The sequence below is a fragment of the Haliaeetus leucocephalus genome, unplaced genomic scaffold, assembly GCF_000737465.1.
Source record: "Haliaeetus leucocephalus isolate CR32 unplaced genomic scaffold, Haliaeetus_leucocephalus-4.0 Scaffold101, whole genome shotgun sequence".
Taxonomy (NCBI): Eukaryota; Metazoa; Chordata; class Aves; order Accipitriformes; family Accipitridae; genus Haliaeetus; species Haliaeetus leucocephalus.
This window is the reverse complement of record NW_010972537.1, coordinates 1,476,486-1,499,110: the sequence shown is the minus strand read 5'-3', so window position 1 is coordinate 1,499,110 and position 22,625 is coordinate 1,476,486. Positions and strand designations below refer to the sequence as shown.

The 22,625-nt window shown below is 38.2% G+C and overlaps 1 protein-coding gene across 1 annotated transcript in view; it reads left to right on the top strand.

Annotated features, from left to right (window-relative positions):
- The window catches only part of LARGE (like-glycosyltransferase), a 206,257-nt gene that overhangs the window by 449 nt on the left and 183,183 nt on the right, over positions 1-22,625 (top strand). The window lies entirely within an intron of this gene.

The window sequence follows — 22,625 nt, the reverse complement described above, 5'->3', positions numbered from 1 at the left end:
GATGTTAAAAAAAGCCACCCCCCCCCCCCCCCCCGCCCCTTAGTAATTTCTTCTCTGTGTTTTCTAATTTTTAAAAGTTGATCTGTCCTATGCCCTGTAAGATTTTACCTTTAATTAAAATTAACATCTCATTTTAGATCTGCCCTTAATATTATTTAAAAGTGTTTTAAAAGACATCCATACGTATTCTGGGCACTCTTTACGCAACTCTTGTTTTTATGGACTTGTGTGTTAGACCTTATATGTATGGATGACATGGGCCACTGAGTCCGATTTTGGGACACAAAGCAGGAAGGTGTATCTAGCTACAAGAACATGGAGAGCCTACGGTACAAGCCAGGGAAATGTGTCTGGCGCGGTTCTTTGCCTAGTGGGCTCTGCTAGGTCACGGTCACTCAGCCGCAGGCTTTCTCTTGTCCGGTTGTGCAGTGTGCTGCTGTTCACTGGAACAGGGAACACACGGTGGTACCTGGTTTGCGGAATGTCAGACGGTGGTGGGACACTGCTCTGAGGTGTAAATGTAGCAGCAAATTCTGTGAAATTTTTTATGGGCTCCTCATTTAGTTATATAAATGCCTACGTGGCCAAAACCTGCAAACACACGATGCTCTTTTCTTGCCTTTGTGTGAAGATTATTAGTTCTGGCCGCTGCCTTTATGCTTATTGTGCTAGAAGGCTGAACACGGAAAATCAATCAATACCTGTATAAAACTCTCTTTATATAAAATCAGTTTGAATCCATATCCCTCTGGGTGGCAGTGGGTTGCTATATCCAGAGAATCTTTCTGTCCTCTTCTTTCTTCAGGTGGAGATCCTCAGGTTCATAGGTACATTGACTTGCAACTATATAACTAGCACTTTTTATACTCACACTTGGAATAACCACTACTTTAACTTTTAAATTGTCTATCTGATGAACTTTTTTCCTGGCCTTAAAGGAGTTCAGCCATGATACTGCAGTTAGGTGAGGTTAGAAGATGTGGGATATCCTATTTTTTTGTTACTTTGTAGCTTTCTTTTTTTTACTTTCCTTTTTCATTTTTTTTTTCCCCCCTGAGATGGAACATTTTATGTTTGGCAATAGGTGTGTTATTTTGGCAAGAGTGAAAAAAGCTGTTCAGCCTTTGTAGTTGTCTTAGCACGAGGAAAGGCGTTTCAGCCTTTTAAAAACTGTTCAAACTCTAGTTTACAGTCTGATAATTTTAAAAAGGCATTGTTTAAAATGTCAAGCTTCTTTCACGTAACCTTGGCTGACAAATCTGTGCTTTGTTTCAAAACAAAATTGGGTTCCAAGTTAAATTACAAGAGAGAACATGTAAAGATTTTCAGTGTGTATTGCATACATTTCTGAATGAGTTACATGCCAGGTACAAATATTTGCTTATGCAAATTTATTTGGTTACTTAAAATTCTGCCTTAATGGGTAGTAACTCTATGAGCTTATTCTAGAATGAAACACTTATGGGATTCCTGTTAAATTGGAAATATAAGGGGTGCTGGCTGCATACTTGAAAACTAATGATCTGGCAGGCAGAACATTACTGATTTTGTTTGATTTTTAAAAGCTGAGCAAATGCAGGCCTCACCTTTTTGCTTTTAGAAGAATATTATGCTGCCTCGTCGTAATGACTATTTTAATTGTGTCCACAATTGATAATGGCATGCTGCTTTAAATTCCTGTGTGTGTAGAATCCTTTGTTTTTACAGAGAGCTCAATACAAATCTTGAAATTTGCTGCTACATGGTATTTGAAGTGACTTAAAGCTCTCAATGTGAATTAATCTTAAATGCAAACCAGGGAGCAAAGCCCATGACCTATTAAGAAGCCTTGAACTGGAAAAGGACTGGAAATTATATAAAGTTAGTAACTCCTTCTGTTATTTTTCTGTATCTGTTTTCTTTTTCTTTTAATGTTTGGATGGGTCGTGATTGAATCTTTGTTGGTTAAAAACTAAGGTCCGTTAAAATATTTATTTAACTGAATAATAGCTACCATTTTCCCTAACTTGTAGGTATCATGGGCAGAGAATTAAAGCCATTTTGTTATTTTACCTCACTTCTTGTTTTGCACTCCACTATGGTTCACACAATTTGCTTACGTTTTAAGCTGTCTGTGTATACTTGAGTAAAAAATGTCCCACAATGGCTTTGTGCCTTGGTTTGAAATCAACAGGAGTGGAGAGTCCTCTCTCTCTTCTGGCACTAGTTTCTTTGGTTAATCACAGGCAGCACTAGAAGCTTTCTTCTCAGTTTATCTGGTTTTAGATTCAAGTAAATGGTTCTTGTTATACTTTTCTCCACTAAGTTAAAGAAATTGCCAGTACCTGGTATCTTCATAGACTCACTTAATTATTCAGCGTGGAAGGGACCTCAGGAGTTCTGTGGTTAAACTCCTGCTCAAATCAGGGTGGGCTTTGGGGTCAGGCAAGATTTCTTAGGCCTTTATCCAGTCGTGTCTTGAAAACCTCCAAGGATAGAGACTACATGGCCTCCCTGGGCAACTTGTGCCACTGCTTGACTGTCCTCAGGTGGAAGAGTTTCTCCTTATACCTAGTTTGAACCTCCCTTGCTTCAATTGATGTCTGATGTCACTCATCCCCTCACCATGTATCGCTGTGAAGAGCCTGACTCCGTCTTCTCGCAACTTGCTTGTAGGTGCTGGGGTGTTGCTGGTAAGTCCTACAGAGCCTTCTCTTCTCCAGGCTGAACAAGCCCAGGGCGAGCACTTCAGCCCCCGTACAGCTTGATAGCCCTATGCTGTACTTCATCGATGTTGTTCTTAGATTTGGGACCCCAAACTGGACACAGTGTTCCAGATGTAGTCTAATGAGTACCAAGTAAAGGAGGATGGTCGCTTCCCTCAAGCCTGTTTGCTATGTTCCTGTTGATACAGCCCAGGATGCCGTTGGCCTTCATCACTGTCCACGCATGCTCCTGGCTCCTGTTTAATGTTCTGTCCACCAGGACTGCAGGTCCTTCCCAGCAGGACTAGTCCACAGCCTGTGCCAGTATGAGAGGGTTAGTCCTTCCCAGGTACAGGGCTTTGCTTTGTTCGTTCCTCCAGCCTGTCTAGGTCCCCTTGGGTGACACCCTTGCCTGTGAGTTTATTGACTGCGACCCCCAGGCTTGGTGTCATTTGCAATCTTGATACGGGTGAATTCTGGTTTCTCTTTCGAGTCATTGATAAAATTACTGAAAAGGACTGGTCGCAGAATAGATGCTGAGGAACTCCACAGGTAACTGACTTCAAACAGAGCATGAACGAGTAACCATCACCCTTCGAACCCAACATTCCAGCTAGTTTTTCAAGCATCTAGTAGTCCACCCATATAGACTGTAAAATGCCAACTTGGATACAAGGATGCTGTGGGAGACCATATTGAAAGCTGTGCTAAATTCAAGGCAGATTGCATCTACTGGTCATCTCTTATTCACAGATCTAGTCATTTCATCAAAGAAGGCAGTTAAGTTGGTCAAGCATGATTTACCCTTGGTGAATCCATGCTAATTATTCCCCAGTCAGGCCTGGGTATGTTTCCATTTGAAGGTATTTACATGTAGTAGTCAAATCATCTCTCAGCCTTTTTTTCACTAAGCTAAAAAGGTTAAGCTAGCTGAGTTGTTACAGCAAAAAAATGTTATGCTCTTTTTTTTTGTATTCTTTTGCAATTGTTTGTTTGGATGTTTCAGGGCTCTAGAATCAAATATCTCTCTTTGGTACTGGTATCTGCAGTGCTGTGTCTGAAAATTATGTGTTCTTGATGTAATGAGGAACTACATTACTCATCCATATGTTTATATCTAAGAACTTAATTTATTCATTTGCCATAGCATGGCAGTGGGATCACATTTAGAAACCCTTTATAAGCTCTTTGTTAGTGAATCTGTAATATAAAATATGCCCTAATGTAGTCAATTCCCGTGTTCTGCTTTTTAAGTAGATTGCAGTTCCTTACGACAGAATTTTGTTTCATTTGGGGTTTTGTTTCTCTTGTCAGAAAGTACATTGCAGCCTGCTACTTCACAGTTGTCACTCAGATGCTGCCAGTAAGACCCTTTCCTTGGAATATTCATTGGAGTTGGCATTACCCAAGCTGTGACAGCGAAGGCTACTAAAAGCCTCATTAATCATGTATAAATGTCTATTAAGGTTATGAACTAGAATATTAAAGAGGATTTTGAATATTGTATAGCCTTTGAACGTACCTGGTTACTGTTGTTGTTTTTAATAATGCACAAGGACAGCATAATTTCAGTTATCAGTTACTTTGAATGAAAAAGCTAATTGTTCCAACATTCTTAAATTACATTCAAAAGGCAAGGTAATACAGCAGGAAGGGTGGAGTGCATTTAAAGCAGGGAAGAGGAAATAATCAAATAATATATGATGAATTTTCATTAGAAAGAAAATAGCAATTTCACTAACCGACAGTAGCTCCAGAAATAGCATTGTTTTCCAAGCTATATGCAGCAGTTTCCTATCCCCTTTACCGTGAAGGTCATGGAAAATGGAGACTTGGAACTGTAATTTGACACATGATCTCTCGATTACTGATTCCTCAAAAAACATCCACTGTGACTATGTGGCCTCAGCAGATTCACAGTCACCTCCGTTTTGAGAGGATGAAAATACGCTTGAGTTATCAGTTTCTGCGTGGTGGATCCACTTGAGGTTGAAAGCCCTAACGTGTCTGTGTAGGGCTCCTGTGTAGAACATACTTCAGAGGAAAGGATGAGTCAGTAATGTAACCTTAAGATGAAAACTTGAGAAGTTGTGTGAGATCACGTAGGGAATCTGTGAGAGAGCAGGGAGTCGACTCTTTTCATTCCAGTGTTGGACGACTATCATTCTCTGTCAGTACGTTTTAGTCCAAGTAATCTGTAGAGACGTGATTGAAGCCAGAGTTGGGCAAACACCTCATAAAATACAATAAAGTGAAATGAAGGAAGGCTGCAAATATTCATCTTAGTATTTAAATGGATTCACTTTGATGCTGTTCACACTCTTTTTGTGTATGCTTTCCATAAATATTCTAGTGAATATGTTAATTGGGAAGACTGTCTACAGAAACAATGAATATCCAGTTTTAATATTCATGGGAAGCAGATTTTGAAATCATATTTGTGAATACTTGAATCAGAAAACTGATTCTGGCAGTTCAGCTTTATCCAGTTAAGTGCCAAAAGTTTATCACATGATCTATGTGCGTGATGAAAACTGCCTGAATTTTTAATGCTTGCAGAAAGTTGCTCATAAGAAGAGGCAAACCAATAATTAATTGCTAAAATGTCTATCAGACACTTGCAAGTGATGAACAAACATCAGCAATAATCCTTTCACAGACAATGTAATCAGGAAGGGGCAAAATCTAAAATTGCTTTTTTCATTACGAATCGCTCAGTTTGCCTGAATTTTATCTGCTGTGTGTCTCCACAAGATTAAACAAGAAAACTTGGTCCAGTGTCCATTTAAAGTAGAAGTTTCCATTCTGGAGCAAATGGTGGTGGTTTACTCCTCTCTTGTTTTGTTTTTTTTTTTTTAGGAGATATGCTGAGAATTGTCACTTAAGCACCTCTGTCTCAGCTGCAGTCAGGATACCTTCTTAAGTATGTTTGCAGTTTTTACTTGGGGATCCTACACGAATAAAATCAGTCATGCTAGTAAAGACCTCAGGCTTATGCCAAGTTTTGTTGCTTTATCCTGGAAAACTTGTCTTTCTATGAAACCCTTGCAATGTGGATATACAGAGTACTGACAAAATTTGGTTGAAGTATGCTGTTGACCAGAAGGTCCCTGCTGTGAAAGCTGAATCTGGTTCTCCGCTCATCATCTTTAGCTTGCAACTCAGTAGCCCCACAATTAGATTTTGTTTTACAGACATGAAAACCCTTATCTGTCCATCACCTAAGAAAATAAAATTAACAACTGAGTATGAACAAGAGTTTTACTCCCCATTATGTAAAGAAAGAGTCTGCTTGTGAGCAGTGACTGGAAATTTGAAGTAGTTTCTGTGGCAAAACGAGAATGGACTTAGACAAAGAATGTGAGCCAAAATGCAACATGGTCATGAGAAGCTTTTGGAGGTCAAACTGTGGAGTTAGTGAGGACCTTTTTTCTTCTCAACCACTCTTTCAATTAAACTAAATACCTACGATCCTGCAATACAATTTTATCCTTAACTAATAAGGTCCACTGAATAGCTCAACACCTAAATGCTGGTGTCAGTGCTGTTTCTTCCTTAGCTTGCCCGGAGTTTACATCCTTAAACCAATACATTATCATCTCAGGAAATGCCATGAGTCTTGCAACAGCCACTTCTTTTGTCAGTGTGTTGTGCCAAATGAAACAAGTCCACATTGCTCTTTTCAATTCTAGTACAGGACACACACGTTCTCTTTTGACACTCATTTTTTTAGGTACATGCTTATTCTTTCATAAAAGTAAGCTGTAGGTTTACCTTCATTCCTCTCTATACATCTCTTGATTGAATGGAATGGTTTTTTGTTTCTAAACACATGTCTACCAGTTTTGTGTTGGCTTTCTTTTTCCAGTCAGGTCTTGGTTTGTAATTTCTGGCAGAAACATAAAGGTCAGAACGAAAAGGAATTATTTGAGCAGGAATAAGTTGCCAGCTTCTTTGGAACAGCAGCTTACTCTGAATATAATCTGTAGGATTTCTCAAGGTTTTTGTTTCATCTTTGTCTTCCTCATTCTTTGAGCAAATTTTGGGAAAAATCAGTCTATAAAAGTTGCATTACGCAAAGGTAAGCAAATTCCTTTCAAGAGGAAGGGGCATCTGGATGCCTAAATTCTGTTAGGGCTGGATGGAAGACTAGCAGTAGGAGAGCTATTTCCTGATTATTCCTCTTTCTCCGTTTCAAAGCTAAGTACTTACTAACTTCATAGTCAAAATAAGTTTTTCTGCAGAAAGACAGACGGAAAAGCAAGATGAGCTTAAATGTCTTGTTTTTAAAAAAAAGCCAAACCCTTAAGAAGGAGCGCTTAGCTTTTTGAAACAAAATGTGCAGTTTATAAGTACACCAGACACTCTTTGAGTGCTGGAACTAATGTAGCCTGACTTGCTGTGATTGATGTCATGCATCTGATTGATGTCGAAGTTGCTTTTCCTACAATTAGGGCATTTATAAAATCTAGCTCCCATGTGGGTCCCCTGGTATCTAAATAAATCTTGAGCTCGTGCTGCAGTGTATTTCTCGATGGTAAAACGTATAGCATCCCTCATCTCTCTCTGTGTGTTCCTGACAATTGTAGAAGCTTCATTACCTCTGACTTCTTTCCCTCTAATAAAGTAATTTGAAATTAACCAGTGAGCTTTGGGGGCAAACAGACAAACAGGTCAACAAATGTATACTTACAGGATAGAACACCAGTATCTTCAACACATGTTTTTATTGCCTCCTTACCTTTTTCAAACGTTTTTCAGTCATGACAACCATTGAATTTTCAGTTGAGTAATTTCCCTCTCGTGAAGTTTTACCTGTCTTGTGTTGCTTTTTCTTCTGCAATTCTTGTTTTGAGACTTGAATCTAAGAGGGTTTTTTGAATGTATCTAGATATCCCTGGAGAATTGAGTGAAATGCACAGGTAACTTCAAAAACATGGGCTGACAGCAGTCATCTTGGTTTTACTCAACTTTGTAGGTACCAATAATAGGAGGAAAAGTTGATGACCTGGAGAATGATATGTTTTTAGCCTGAGATTCTCTTCCAGCTTAACAAAGTTCAAGCCATTTGAGCTATTCTGCTGTAATCATTTTTTTAGCCTGTAGCATGACAGTCTTCCATAGTTCTGTAAAACATGAGTCAAAGTCCAGGATGTAACCCTCAAGGTTTTAAACCTCCTTTTTTTTTTTTTTCTTTATAATTCTGTTTAGCTTTTAAATTGCTAAATGTCAGCGTTTGCAGAGATCAGTAATTAGGGGGGAGAACTGAAAGTAGTGAAGTTAAAATTACAAAAACATGTTGGATTCATCACATTTCCTAAGTTAAATTCACAATCCATAACAGAATGTGCTTCTGTTTAGGACATTTACTTTAAAAAAAAAAAATCAAAGATAACAACTTATGGGCCTAGTTAAAAGATTTTACTGTCTAAATAAAATTGTTTCATAACGAGATACTTTTCCAGTGAGGTTGAAATAACAGGTCTATACCTACTGTAACAAAGAGATGCATGATCTGCTCTCTGCATACAGATTCCTGAACTTTGGTAGGTGCCCAGTGAAATCACCATCACCAACATATACTTTCAGACACCTGGACTAGCTTACAAGATTGGATTTAACACATTAAAGTCTGGAATTGGAAACCCCAAAATGTGTATCTACAAAATAAACTGAAAATGTGATTGTAGTACGGTCAGACCTGCTTGTGTTGGCTGTAACTGAGCGAGCACAGGTACTGTGAGGGGTAGAGAGAGGCCACTCTGAGAAGCAGAAGAAGTCTGGTCAGCTTGTACACTGTTCTCTAGGCAGTGAAGCCTGGGCCCCTACATCTTCAAAGTGATTATTGTTCTTCCTAAGTAGATTAAAACCAGTGCATCTATGGCTGTTGGTGCTACAATAGCATCTTCGTTTGGCTCTCTAGACACAGGATTGAGGTTGTCATGGTGTAGTTTAATATCAAAGAATGTTGCATAGTATTCGTGTAATATATAGAGGATTATTTCTGGAGCTGAAATAAAGCCATAGCTAATAAGATAGAAATATTCTTATATGCTGGAAAGGGCTTGAAGGAATTGCTGGAATAAAAAAACATGAAAGAGTTATCTGTTTATTATGTGATTAAGTAGAGTAAAAAAAAATAATCCAAAAGTAGTTGTCTTCCTCTCCACCATTTTCTTCCTTCCCTATTTTTCCTATTTTTATCATTCTTCTTTCCTTCTTTACATTACAGTACATCTGTCCTAGAGTAGTTGCAGCAGTCTTTTGTTTAATTTGTATTTCAAAATGGAAATGACAGACAAGTTTGTAGATTCTCCCCAAAATCACACAAAACAGTTACTGATGTTTTGCTGGCTTATGAAGATTTGTAGATTTTTACCATTAGAGGGACTGTTAACAATCAATGTCTCTAATATCTTGCATAGTGCAGGCTGTATTACACTGTAGAGTTGATAGAATAATGCTGGCTGGTAATTCTGCATCTGACCCATACCTTCTAGATACACCAAAGCTTTTCCTCTACACAGATTTCTGAACTCAGTTTTAAAGCTGGTAGAGGATTCTAGCACATCTCTGAATAAATTATTGCACCTTATTCAAAAATACATGCTTTAATCCTTGTCCAGATTTTTCTGGCTTCAAGGTAGGAAGTGAAAGATGAGAAATAAATGAGGAAAAAAATAAGGAAAAAAGGATCATTTTAACAGTTTCAGTTTCATGTAAAATAAGTGATCATGACTATGAGATACTGCAGTACATAAAGTGCACTGCAAAAAATACCACCTTGAGAACTACAGATGAGCGTGCTACAGTGCTACAGTTACACAAACATATAGCCGTTTCAAAAAAGAGATAAATTTGTAGGATAATTACTAACCTTATCATAGCTAATAGAAACTAGTTATTAGGATGATCAGTTGCCATCCCAGGCCAGAAAAACTAATTTCCCAAGCAGATTCTTTGTTTTGGGCTCCAGGTTACTGTACCATTTCAGTTGTGAAAAATAACCCTTCAGAAAGGATCAAATCAAACACAGTTTCAGCTGCAAGTTAAGAATGTTTATTAAATTTAAGAAACAAGATTTGTATGAGCACTAATTTGGCAACCAATTATTCATGAGATCAAGGCTTATAAACTTATATTTTATCAATCTTGTAATCTTGATTCTCCAAATAAAACATAAAATCACTGTACAGTGTTTACAAGTTACTTTTACAGCATTAAGAAATGGAAGGCTTCTCTTCCATTTTTTTCATAGCATTAAGGCATTTGGTATTCTAGAATCTTGTTGAACTAATACCACAGCTTTAATATTTCACAATCAGTAAATTTCCTGCCTGTCATTAGATTTAATTTAACCTAACTCTGTGATTTTGCTTGTTAACTTTAGCAGGAACAATGTTTTCAGATGAATGGGTGCTGTAAAAAGCTGCTTTTTATTCTCTACTAATCAAACTATTATAATGCATATCTCAAGTGATCTACGCTGACTATAACAGAGGTTTCTTTTGGTCTGAAAATGTAATACACACAGAATGTTTTCTAGGAGTATTAACTATAATGGATTTAGCTATTTCACCTCTTCCTTCAGTGCATTACAAACCCAAGGGTTTAAGGTAAAAATCTCAACAGAGAGGTTACATTTTGTAGAATATTCTTATAGGAACCAAGTATAAAAATCTGTCTGCACAGCTACACATAATTATTGGTTTCCAAGGAACTCCAACTAACTCTCTTTAAAGCTTTGCCAATATACACAGAGGTAAGTAAATCTGAAAATAACAATTATCTAACGTATTTGAGTTGGGTGAAGATATTAGTTGCTTGTTCGCGTGCACTTGAATGGAGATGTGATGAATTAAGTAGTCTTTCTGTAGAATGCAAATGTCTTTAACCAAAGGATTGAAATCTACTATTTATCTCCTTTAAATTGTACGACTTTGTTTGCCCAAGAGCTGCCTCGTAGTAACCTGACTTCAGAGCTGCTGATGGTGACTCTCAGCTTCATTCCGAGTTTCTTGCTTTAGAAGATGTAAGAGCAAAATGTACCTCAGTTATTTTTGTCTTCTTTTCCTCTCCCCAATTTTAAACATTCTCATATGCCCCCTTTCTCTTCAGCTGCCATACTTGCACCTCACTGGTTTGATATTAATAGCAAAGATTAAGCAGTTTCAGCTCATCAGAGAAGAGATATTAATCATCATCAGGCCCAATGAGAAGTTTAATTTTCCGCTTCTGTTTTTTCACTAAGCTCTGGTGGCTGTCACTCGCACCGATGTCTGTGGGACATTTAATAATCTGCTTCTGAAGATGCATTTCAGTGGTTTCTCTCCTTTTATTTCCTCCGTCAATCTCAGTGAGTTTCATCATTGCAGGCTTTAATTGAAGACCACTGTCAGGAGATGGAGAGAAGAAAATTATTCCTTGAACAAAGCTAGTTCAGGGACTCATGGTTTTTATTGTATTCAGGAAGAAGATGGGTTAAATCAAGATATTGAAAACTATGGGAATTGTTGTTTTGGTATGTATCTCACAACCTGTTCCCTTCAAAAATGTCGTACCCTCCCTGTCCCCAGCTCTTGTTTGTATGCGTTTATTTCTTTGTGCCACAGAAGTACGGTTAGATTTGTGGTGCAATATGGATGTGGAGCACACTGAATCAGGGGATGACAAGAAAGAACCCACATAGAAAACTTCATAAAGGACACCAGTACAATTATACTGGTCTATGTCATTGTCGTAGATAGCATTATTGCAAGGTAGGAATGGCTTTTGCCAGCTCAGTTAAGACAGCTTCCAAAATGACATATGTACCAATAAAAGCAGTCATGTGGGATATTATGCTAGTTGACATAGCAATAGCTGTTTAAAATGGCGTATCATCTTAGACTGGCACAAGATGATCTTATAGAGAAGCCCTAAACGTAACACAATTTTTTTCTGAGATGATGCTACTGCTGTCACATGTTAACTACAAGACGACAGTGAAGTAATGTCTGTATAGGTGTGAATGTGCAATTTGCATATCCCACCTATTTGGGGGGTTGTTTTATCAGCTTCTAAGTAGTTTTAAAAGCAGAAGCTCTCCATTAGGAGCGGAACGTTACAGTTTTGTAAGTCAGAGAAGAACAGATCAGACTAAGAAAGCAACACAGGAAGCTCAAAAGGAAAATGGTTAGTCTTCGGTATGCATCAGACCTCATTTATTAGATAGTGGATTTGTTGGTTGAACAGCGATGTAGCTGATTAATTTGCACAGCACATGCTGTGAAAGCACGTAAGTAAAATTTTAAGCAATTCATAATTGTGGATGCTACCGTGCTTGCTTTACTGGCTCTGGATCCCTGATTTTGAGTCGGTGTTTCTCCTGTTTGAAAACCAAACCCCTTCAAATTTGAAGAAGCTCAAGGTGAGCACCTGAGAACTTTAACCCAGAATCAGTCATTACTTTTCAAAATCTGTACAGAAAAGATGGCTCCCCAGCCTGATACTTTGCTGTACTGGGGGGATTGATTGATTCCCTCTTGTTAGGAAAGCTCTTGTATAACTGCATTGTTTTTAGCTTCCAAAAAAGCCTCTGTCTACACTGCTCACTCGGGATGAGCCTTGTAACTGCTGTAGGCCTCGTAAGTTTTCTAGTCACGGAACCTTCCTGAGCTTTATTAAAAATGGCCTTTTAAAAAGCACTTTTTTGCTATCAATAGCCACTTTTCTACCTTGCTGATGGAAAACACAATAGGCCAGTAAATCAAGACAAAATGACATTAGCTTAGAAAAAATTGTTATTACCCACTGCAATCGCTACCACTAAAGAAAAGGCAGAACTCCCTCCCCCAACAAACCTACATCAATTAGTACTGGTTTTCTTTTAATTGGCATGATATTTTATTTTACAGGTTGACTCAGGGGAGCCAGATCTAGAATAATATTGTCAACCTGAAGCAAAGCATAATGGTATTTTTAGGGAGAAAAAGTGTTTACACCATACTGGACTGCAATCTATCAACGTAGCTGATGTACAGAGCAGGATGAAACATGTCATTTTCTTTATTTTGAGGTGCCCTTGGTAACAAATTGGGAAAACATTTGCATATTTAAACAGTGTTGTATTTTGAATAACTAAATGATCGTTTACCTTACATATCCAGCAGTAAATTACAAGGAGTAGGAAGATATTCTAATTTTTGGATATTGCTTAAAAATATTCCACTGAAGTCTTGGCGCTTTTGTCATAGCTTGACTGCACAGAGGTAATGGAAAAATCTGAGTCATTTCTGAACAGGGCATGTTTTTGTACCAATTACAGTTTGGTTGCATGAAAGTAACATACTTGATTTAGGAGCTGTGGTGGAATAGAGACTCTGCTTAGACGCAGACAGGAGATGGAAAGCTTCTGCTGGTGGAAAGACTATCCGTGGTAATTTTAGGTTCTGCTTGTTGGAAGAACCAGATTTTCAGCAAGTGAGAGTAGGAATCACAAAAAGAATTGGTGAAGGTCGAGAGCTCTGCTTTTAGTGGGTCTCACAGAAGAGATGTTCTAATGGTGTGGTGAAAACTGAGGACATGAGGGTTTAACTAGGGGTGGAGGAGCTAATGAATGAAAGTGAGGAAAGAACCGTGCTTAGTTGTTATTGTCACTTGTCATAAATGATTCCTTGGTAGGAAGCTGAACAGAGTACTGAGAGCTGGCTTTTTTTGTAATAATCCCGGTGGGGAGAGAAGACAAAAGAAAACAAAGATAGGCATGCATGGCAAGTAGTGGGATGTAGTAAAAAAAGTGGATTCATATGGAAAAGAGAGGGTTTTATCTTGAGGAGTCAGGAAGACACTGAGTTCCATTATGAGAGCATCATTTGCAGTATTACTAAAAGCAGCCTCACCGTGCCTCACAGTAACCTCATTGTTGTATTTGAGCATCATGTGTGTGTGAAAGGATTCAGCATCATGGAAACATGTATGCTATTATCCATTCCAAATTATTCTTTTAGGTTTCAGTCTTGTGAAATTACAGGGAATTTTTGTATCTGAAGTTCATTGTAAACATGAAAGCTACCAGTCGAACTTGCAAATAGTTAATTGATATTTGGTAGTCATCAAGCATTTGTGGATTTAACTGAATCGGTGTTGTAAAGTTGAAGGAAATTGTTAAGAGGAAATTTGCTGTTACAAGGAATATGGAAAACCTGTCTGTTTGGTCCTCTCAAGAGCAAATACAACATTGAATGAACAATATATTGAAGAGAAAGAGGAAGGTGATCCTGTAGGTGAGGCATTTTTGGTGATGGTGGTTGGTGCAAGGATTATTTAAGGCTAATTTAAATCTCTCTAGACCTCCCAGCACCTTTTTATTATCAGTGTAACTCAAGAGCAGAGGCTTTACATCGTCAGCCGCCCAGTAAGACAACTGGTGGTTATGTGGTTAAAATAATATGAAGAATAAAATAACTAAAAGGCAATGACTAGAACTTGATAAGGAAGTTGTATTCTGCCTGTGTACTCTACTCAACAGTTCCAGTGTATCACAAAAAATCAACTTAAGAAGTAACTGGAACACTTAAGTTTTGGGTAATTTGGATAATTGCTGAAACTGAAGAAAAGGAAGAAAAGTTAAGAGACTGAACTGACAGAGTCAGCACTGTCATTATTTCAAGATGGCCGGTTGAACGTGAACGTGAGATAATGGCTGTGAGAATCCAGAATACAGGCAAAACCACATTCCTACTTAATGTTATTGATTATTTGTCTCCAAAGAAAACAGCAGAATATTGTTACAAGTTGACAGAGACATCAGCCAAGGATACAGGAGAAAAAAGTATATGAGGAGGTCTTTGCTTCTTCAGATAGCAAAAATAGGGTAAAAAAGATCAGAATGTCACAAATGTAGTAATGCGAGACGTTTGAAGTATCATTTCTGAAGATGTTTGTTGAGTAAGAAGTGTATCTCGGTACTGTCCTGAAGCATATGGTGGAAGGTCAAACCTCTTCCCTAGCTGTTTAAAGAAAGAAAGGTTGATAAATAGTGAAATTCTCAGGAAGATGAGGACTGCACATTTGTATTCAATGCTGCAAGCCGACTAGACTTTTCATTGCATACAGAAGTGGATTTGATCTGAACATAACAAGTTACAGCCTTAAATTGCAGCAATGGGAGATTTAGGTAGGGTTTGACGGGGAAAAGCAGCTCTAAACATAAGGAGTGTGAAGTGTCATGATAGAGATAGCGAAACAGGAGTTGTGGAATCTCCACCATGAGATTTTTTAAAGCAGGACAAACAACGGCAAATTAAGTTCAGTGTTTGTAAGTGTAAAGTAAGGCACCTTGGGAAAGAATAATCCTAATACACTATAGTGGACTCTTAGGTGATTGTCACTGCTCTGGAACTAGACCTTGGACTTTTATTAAATATTCCTAGGAAAGCTGAATTTGACACTGGAAGGTAGTAGGTAATGTGTGTATATATATATATATATATATATGTCAGTAGCCACAGGCAAAATCTGATAGACCTTACTAGTTATTAGAATGGGAGACTTAATTGTATTTTCCATTCCCTTACCAAATTGAGAGCTTTCTAAATACACAAGGCAGGGCATAGCTTTTCAGATGAACAGATACTGTTAATACCAAGACAAATGATTTTTATCAGATCAATACATTTAGGATGGCAATGGGAGGAAAATATCTGTTCATCAGATCAGTACACTTCTGGCACAGCCTCTCAGTGGGATTAATGAAAGGCAAAAAGCTCTCGCTAGTTCTAAGGCAAAACTTGAGCTGTTTAAGAAGGGGCTTATATGATATATCAGCATGGGACAACTGGGCCTTAGCTCAGTACCTGAAAAGGTCCCTTCTAATCCTATGTGGTATCTTTGCAAATATATTCCCTTTTGCTTCATGGAACCCTTTTGGGTTCCACTGAACAGGCAATAATCTCCTTTGCTAGAGAAGGTGTATTATTTGGAGATTATGTTTTGGCTTCTTCATGGTTTTAAAACACCGTTTTTAAGGATTAAAGCAACAGCAGAGCTGACTATTTAGTGGGTCTTACTTGATGAGGTAATGACACTTGCCTTCTTTACTAAGTACTTTTTGATCTACTGATGAAAAACACTATATAGGCTAGGTAATATTATTGTTATTATAATGGAGTGTTGGGGACTAATTAGTCACGCCAACCTTTTTAGCCAAAGGAAAAGAAGTGTTGATGGAGAAGAAGGAATGCTGTTAAGCTTCGGGAACGCTGCTTGTAAGTCTTCTTTTGAGTGACAGTCTCTCTGTGTAACCTGAACTACTCAAAGCACTTGTGTGGGAAAGTGGATTTCTTTCAAAGTGGGTGGTTCGGGGAATGCAATTTGTAAAGAAACACACAGCATGTATTGAAAAAGCTCTGATCCACCTGTTATTTCTTTGCCTGGCACATTGATTTTCCTCCTACTATACTTCCTGTCCTGAAGGATACAGAAGTGTTCTGCAAAATACAGACTTCATCCTGAGAGATGCTGAGAACCTGCACCTCCCAATGACTTAGATTTTATTTGTGGGTAGTTAGTGTCCATCATTATCAACATAAAAAGCCCCTTGGAAGCATTCCATAAGAGCAAAGGTTAGGGTGTGAGGAGTAACGCTGTAACACACTGGCACAGAAGGAGGAATTTTAAAGACGAGTATAGTTATTATATTCATATTTGACCAAAATTCAGGGGCAAACAGCCCCAGTCCTGCAAAAAATGCAGTGAGATTGTTAGTAAGTGGCTCTGATCTCTCTTCATTGCATGCCCAAAGCCTGTTCAGTCGTAGTGACTGAACGTACTGGGGCTAACTGGGTCTCTCACACAGCGCGTACAGCTTTTCTTAGGTGGAATTGCATTGTGTCCTGTTTGTCCCAACTTGCATTTATAAGATATAGGTCACCTGTCCACTGACGTAGTTTCCATGTGTTTTGGTGCTTATTCAAGTCAGGGGGCCCTAAAGCCTAGACCCAGGCCCATCTTGCATGTTTTTTGCGCTCATGGTACTAAATTTACATTGTCCAAGTCTATAGATTTTTAACAGAAAGTAGTCTCTTCGAGGTATAACTTTATATTATGTATGAAAGTGATTAGATGGACTCAACTTTCTTTTGGACTCACCTGCCTTCTCATATGCTTTTTCTGTTGCTCATCAAATAATTTTTTTTAGTACTGCAAAGCTATTTCGTGTGTAGGAGAATGAGGTGGAAACTATTCTGAACTGAATATCAACAGTATTACTAGCAGTGTTCTGATGAACAACTCTTTTTATCATTGCTGGAAAAAAAAGGATTTGTTTACTTTTGTGATGCAGGTTGAGTTTTGGCCATTTCTAGTTGCTGAAACTCCTTTGTATGTAAACCAAATTACTGAAACAATAATTGAAGATCAAAAAGCATTTACAGTAGTATATGTAAGTATGTATGTGTAAAATATTAAGACGTGTTCCTGTTTGCCCAGATGTCTTAGAAAGAAAAGGTCACTCCCATTTAAAACTGGGGTAAAGAAAAAATTATTTCAATCTTCTTATTTCATTATTATTTATAATATATTCTGTATGTAGCTTTTTAGAAAGCTACTGATGAAATCTAGTCCACAAGATCCAAATTTGAGACTGGATAAGCACAAATAAGGTATTTATTCACCATGTAGACCTTCAATAACCTTCAAGGTAAAAATGAATCTATAGGAATCTTTTATTACAGTTTTTCAAGATTATGACGTGAATGTGACAAATTGAATCTTTTATAAAATGACTGTAGAAAGGTTAAATGAAATCAGTATTTTTGAGAGTTTGAATGTTCACAGGGAAGCCATCCAACCTTTTGGCTTTAATACTCTTACACTCTAATAAACTTGAGGCTGTCTTCAAAAAAACAAAACAAGCAGTTTCTCTGTCATTAACCACACAAAATGAAATAGCTCACTCTTTCTACTTGACATTTTACACAGGTGGAGATTGTCTTGAAACTCTTGGAAAGAGTACTAGATTAAAAAAAGGCATCCTGTATTCTAGATATGAAAGAAAGGGTGCAGGAGATCCTCCAAGGCTGTTACTAGGATAAGCAGAGTAATTTGAGCACCATAACTGTTGTTATCCAGAGAAGTATTTGAATAGCTCTGTTTCTTTCAATTTTCTTGTATGTGAATGGAGAAATATTTCCTGGTTTCATGTTTTTATGTAACTACAGCTGTGCGGTAGGACTTTTATTTAGTCATCTCTTACAGATAGTTGTTCCTAATGTCTGTAGTCCCTAATTTCTCTGCCCCTAATTCCTTGCTGAAGGCTTTGTATTGTAATACTATATGTATGTTTGGCTTCACAGTAGACTGTGACAAGAACAGTTCATCACGTAAGGGAGAAAATATTTAAGTGCTCAGCTGCATTTTTAAAGTGATGGGTTCCCCTGACGTCCAGTTTGCTGTTTTCCAAAGGACACACTGCACGGTCATTCTGACCACCCCAGCTTGATGGACAAAACTGAAGGCAATTTCCAAAGGTCTTGGTTATTGAGAATTCCATGTAGTTACTATGGCTCTTGTTTCTTTATTACATTGCTTGCTGGTCTGCGTTCATGTAACAGCCTCTCTTCTGATAAATGATGAAGGTAAAACCAGCCAAGATAAAAAGAAATTAATCATGAAAACTCTTTTCTAACTGGTTTTCCTACTTGTGCCATCTCTTACCACATTGCAGGCTGTCACTCTGCCATGTTCCATTGCTCACTTGTATGCTCATTTGTACCGATTTTTTCTTTCACATTTATGCTTGGCTACCCTCTAACACTTTCAGCCTCACTCACTCAAAACCCTGTTCCTGTCTTCCTCTTGCACTTGCACTGGTTCACACATCCCTCACACTCTTACTCTCTCCTCAGTGTTTTCACACCTTGAGCCCTTTTAAGCCTTTTGTGTTGCACTTCTTTTTTGTGCTTCATTTCACTCTAGCTCTCTGTCACACATGTTCAATTTTCTCTGTTTTATCACTGAATTCCTGGGGGTATATTTGCAGTACTGCCTAGCAGGAATAAGGGCTGCTATTCTAGTATTTCTCTAATAGTCTTTATGTTCCTCGTTCAGCACCAGTGATGATGTGATCAGAAAATCTTAACCACTGCTAGTTTCCCTCCACACGTACATCATTAATTTTCCTTCTCTCTCTTTTTTTTTTTTTTAAATATAATCCCATTTGCTTCCTCTTTTTAAAATTGATTTTCAGTAGAAAAACAAGTTTATTTTGGAGATATAAAACCAAGCAACATTGTTCAGCAAAGTTATAATGTGTTCTGTGCAGAAGTCCCAAGGAGCCTGGAAATGGAGCTAAAAGAGAAGAGCGTTGTGTCCTCCTAATTATAACAGACAAGATCCAGTATGGCTCAGATGTTCATTTCTATACAACAGTGACATTTCAGGATGGAGAATTCATGCAAATCAGTTGTGCACAGTTCACCTGCCTATTGTTTTCCTATGCTGTATGTTCTACTATCTAAATACCTGCTTAGCTATGCTTAACATAAAAACCCCACTGACTGCAGTTTCTGTTACTGTATTGGGACTCCTTCATATATGATAATTAATTACCCTCTTTATAAGTAAACTTCTAGCCAACTTAGCTTTCTGTTCTTTTTTTGTAATATACTTTTCAGCTGTATAGTTTTCTTGCATCTGGTTTATTTGCACAAACTTGCATGATGGTTAGGACCATTTATATTTAGGGCTTCCACAGAAGAAAATGTGATTTGAAATCATACGGCCAGCCAAGAGTAACTAGAAAAGTACAAGACTTTCAGATACTTGAAAATTTCTTCATAAATCCATGCACTGTTTCTCTCTGCTTAGTGTTTGTGATTTAGTGTGTTGGGCTAATGGTGGTGGTGGTGGTGGAGGGTGTTTGTACTTCAGTTAGCTAGTTGCTAGATGTTTTAGTGTTATTTCGCTGTAACTGATGCAACTAGGAATAAATAAGGGGCAAGACATGATTTTCCTTTACAAAGAGAAGCAGCTCTGTCTCTTTTTTAGTCATTTATGATACCATCCCAGGCTTGGGGAGGGCTGGGGGGGAGAGGTGCTAGGAGGGAGAAAATATGTTTAGATCTTTCGTAGAAATAAGCAAAGCAATTCATTCTGACAGGATAGCAAAATTCAAAGTACGTCTGTGTTGCATTTAAAAGCACAGTTGGAGCACTGCTGTTGCACATCCAGTATCTTCACTGCTGTTGGTACCGTGGCAGCATGGATATTTTAGGATTCTGTGTGCAGCTCGAGCTGATACAGCCTCACCGTTGTCAGTGTCTGAACTAGTTAATGGAAACATTTCTGGTGTGTCCGCACTTCAGGGCTGCCGTGAGCCATCCCCAAAGTCACAGACATAACGGGCAGTGTGATAGGAGTAGGGGAAGAAGGGAGCCTAAGAGTAGAGGGACTGCAGAAACCACTGGAGGAGAACAAAAGCCTTTCCAAGGAATCCAAGCCCCTGATCCATCCTGTTACGTCCTGACTCTCAGCCAGCACCTGCTTGCTTGCAGGGAGGTTTGGATCTGCTGCTGGGTAAGCACGGAGAGTGCAATTTATCTCCATCTGCTAGTTCCCACGCTCAGAAATTTGCAAAGCCTTGGGGCAAAAGATTCAACAGAACTCCCAAATTGGTAATTATTGGGGTAATTATGTTAGTAATTATGGGGCATTATTTTGATATCTGTTTGTAGTCAAAGTAGAATTTAAAAATCTGCAAGGCAATTTGATTTACAAGATAAAGAACTGAAGTATTATCAGTGGAGTACCCACAGATATGTCCATTTTTCTACGGTGACAGAAAGAGTATCTTTTTGAATGATGGAGGTTTAAATAGATGATCAGAGTTTGAAGTGCATTTTACTTGGGGTTGAGAGGGGAAAGAATGTTATTCCCTGTCTCTACTGCTTTCCTTTGAGTCTCGGGTTGTTTGAATTGCAGATAAGGCCTGTGTGGCAAATGTCTCTGCAGAGCAGAAGTGGCTGTTACCTGAGGAGTAACGAGCAATTTGGGCTTGATAAATGGCAAGCAAAACTGCGCGCGCGTTATGCCACAGCTGTAAATGGGGAGATACTATCAGGTAGGAAACAACCCTAAACGCGCTGTATATGAAATGGCAGAAGGACGTCGTCTGCTCCTAGCTTGAGGTCTGGTTTGGTTATAGTGGGAATTCTCTATTGCACAGCGGGATGCGAAACGCAGCTACTTGAACAGCAGAGCCTGAGATGGATGCCCTCCTTCCCGCAGAACCCTGCCGGCTTCCCTCTAGGTCTCTTTCCAGGACGTGGAAGCCAAAAATAGACACGTGGCGAGACACCGGGTTGTAGAGAGAGATGACCGATATTTGTGTGTTTGCAGCTAAGGTTTTCACAAGTCGGTATCTGTAAAAATGTAACTTTGTTTGTTGTTTATTTCCAAGTCTTTAGCATCAAATGAGTGTAAAACTTCTGGAAGGGAATGAGTTATCAGCTCACTGGAGGCAAGGAAGGGAGGACACTGAGATGCATTTTACCACATAAATGAAAGTGGACCTCTCAATTTTCTTGAAATTTATCAGAAAAGAAAATTCAGTACTTTTTTTTAAAACCAGTTCCATTCATTTCTTTAATGAGTATTTGAAAATCTTTAACCTTCAAGGGTAATTATTCTCTAAGTCTTATCCACTCCTTCCATTTTTTAGATATTTTTCTTCCTTTAAAAAAAGAAAAAAACTGATTAATTATAAGAAGATGGATACTTAACTGAGCTTCAGGCTTCTTGGTGAATCCCAGCCTGAAGCTGATAAATGTTATCTCTGGCAATTTAAAGAGTTTTTTCTTTTAATTGAGTTTTTAAAAAATGGGGATATGTTAAAAAAATTGCAAGACAAGGTGATACATAACTGTCGTGAATGAATTAAACTCACCCGTAGGAAAGCTTCATTACATACCCATTTTCAAGATCAGAAAAATAAATAAAGATTATAACTGCCTATCTTTGTGTGAAGAGAAAACCGTTCTCTTTTCTTAGTCTGTAAAACAAGAAAATTTAATAGTAAAATCACAGAAATAAGCAGAAAGAGAAAAGAATGGATGTAATTCCTCAAACTTTTAAATATTTTAAACACTCTCCATTTTTAAAGATTTAATAGAATTTAATTTGACTGATGGTGTCTCTTTGGCTAGAAAAAATATCATTTACAGTATTGCCAATCCCAAATGTCATGAGTTCTGGATCACAAAAACCATGACATTGAATTTTCAGTTTTGTTTCTAAAGCAACTCTGCATCTGTTCTCCTAAAAATAAAAGTCCTCATTAGTTGCCATTTGGATTATGAATTATTAGATCAGAATTTATAACTAGATAACAATTTCAAGCTTTGCTTTGGCATTCTGTGGAACAAGAAATCTACTTGCTATAAAAAAGAAAACCAAGACTCTTTGAGTAACAGTCCACTTGTGCATTCACATTAATGGAGACCGTATAAACTAAGCAGTACTTGTAAGGCAGGTAGATGGGCTTGTCATCTAAATGACTGCTGAATTTTCTTCTTTAATCTGTCATACAGTCCTTAGGAAGGTTTGTTGAAGAATTACAACATCTCAAGTAGTACTTGGGATGTGCATCTTTTTCCCTGTTTACTATCCTTAGTACCTACAGCATGAGAGCGCTGAGTGTTGCTTCTCTCTTTCTCTAACTCCAAAATAGACTTAGGAATCATTAGTTTTCAGATGAAGGGTCCAGGGAAAGGCAGCTCTTAGGAAATTCTGTGATAATCAACGCCAATTTGCGCTGCCGTGTGCAGCTACCAATGGTCGCGCTGACATCTGGCAGCTCGGTAGGCTCCGTGGAACTTGGCCGCGGATGCTTGTGGCAATTGACTGTTTACTTAGCAAAAACGTTTTGAAATATCTGCTTCCTCTCTTGATAGGTTGCCTTCC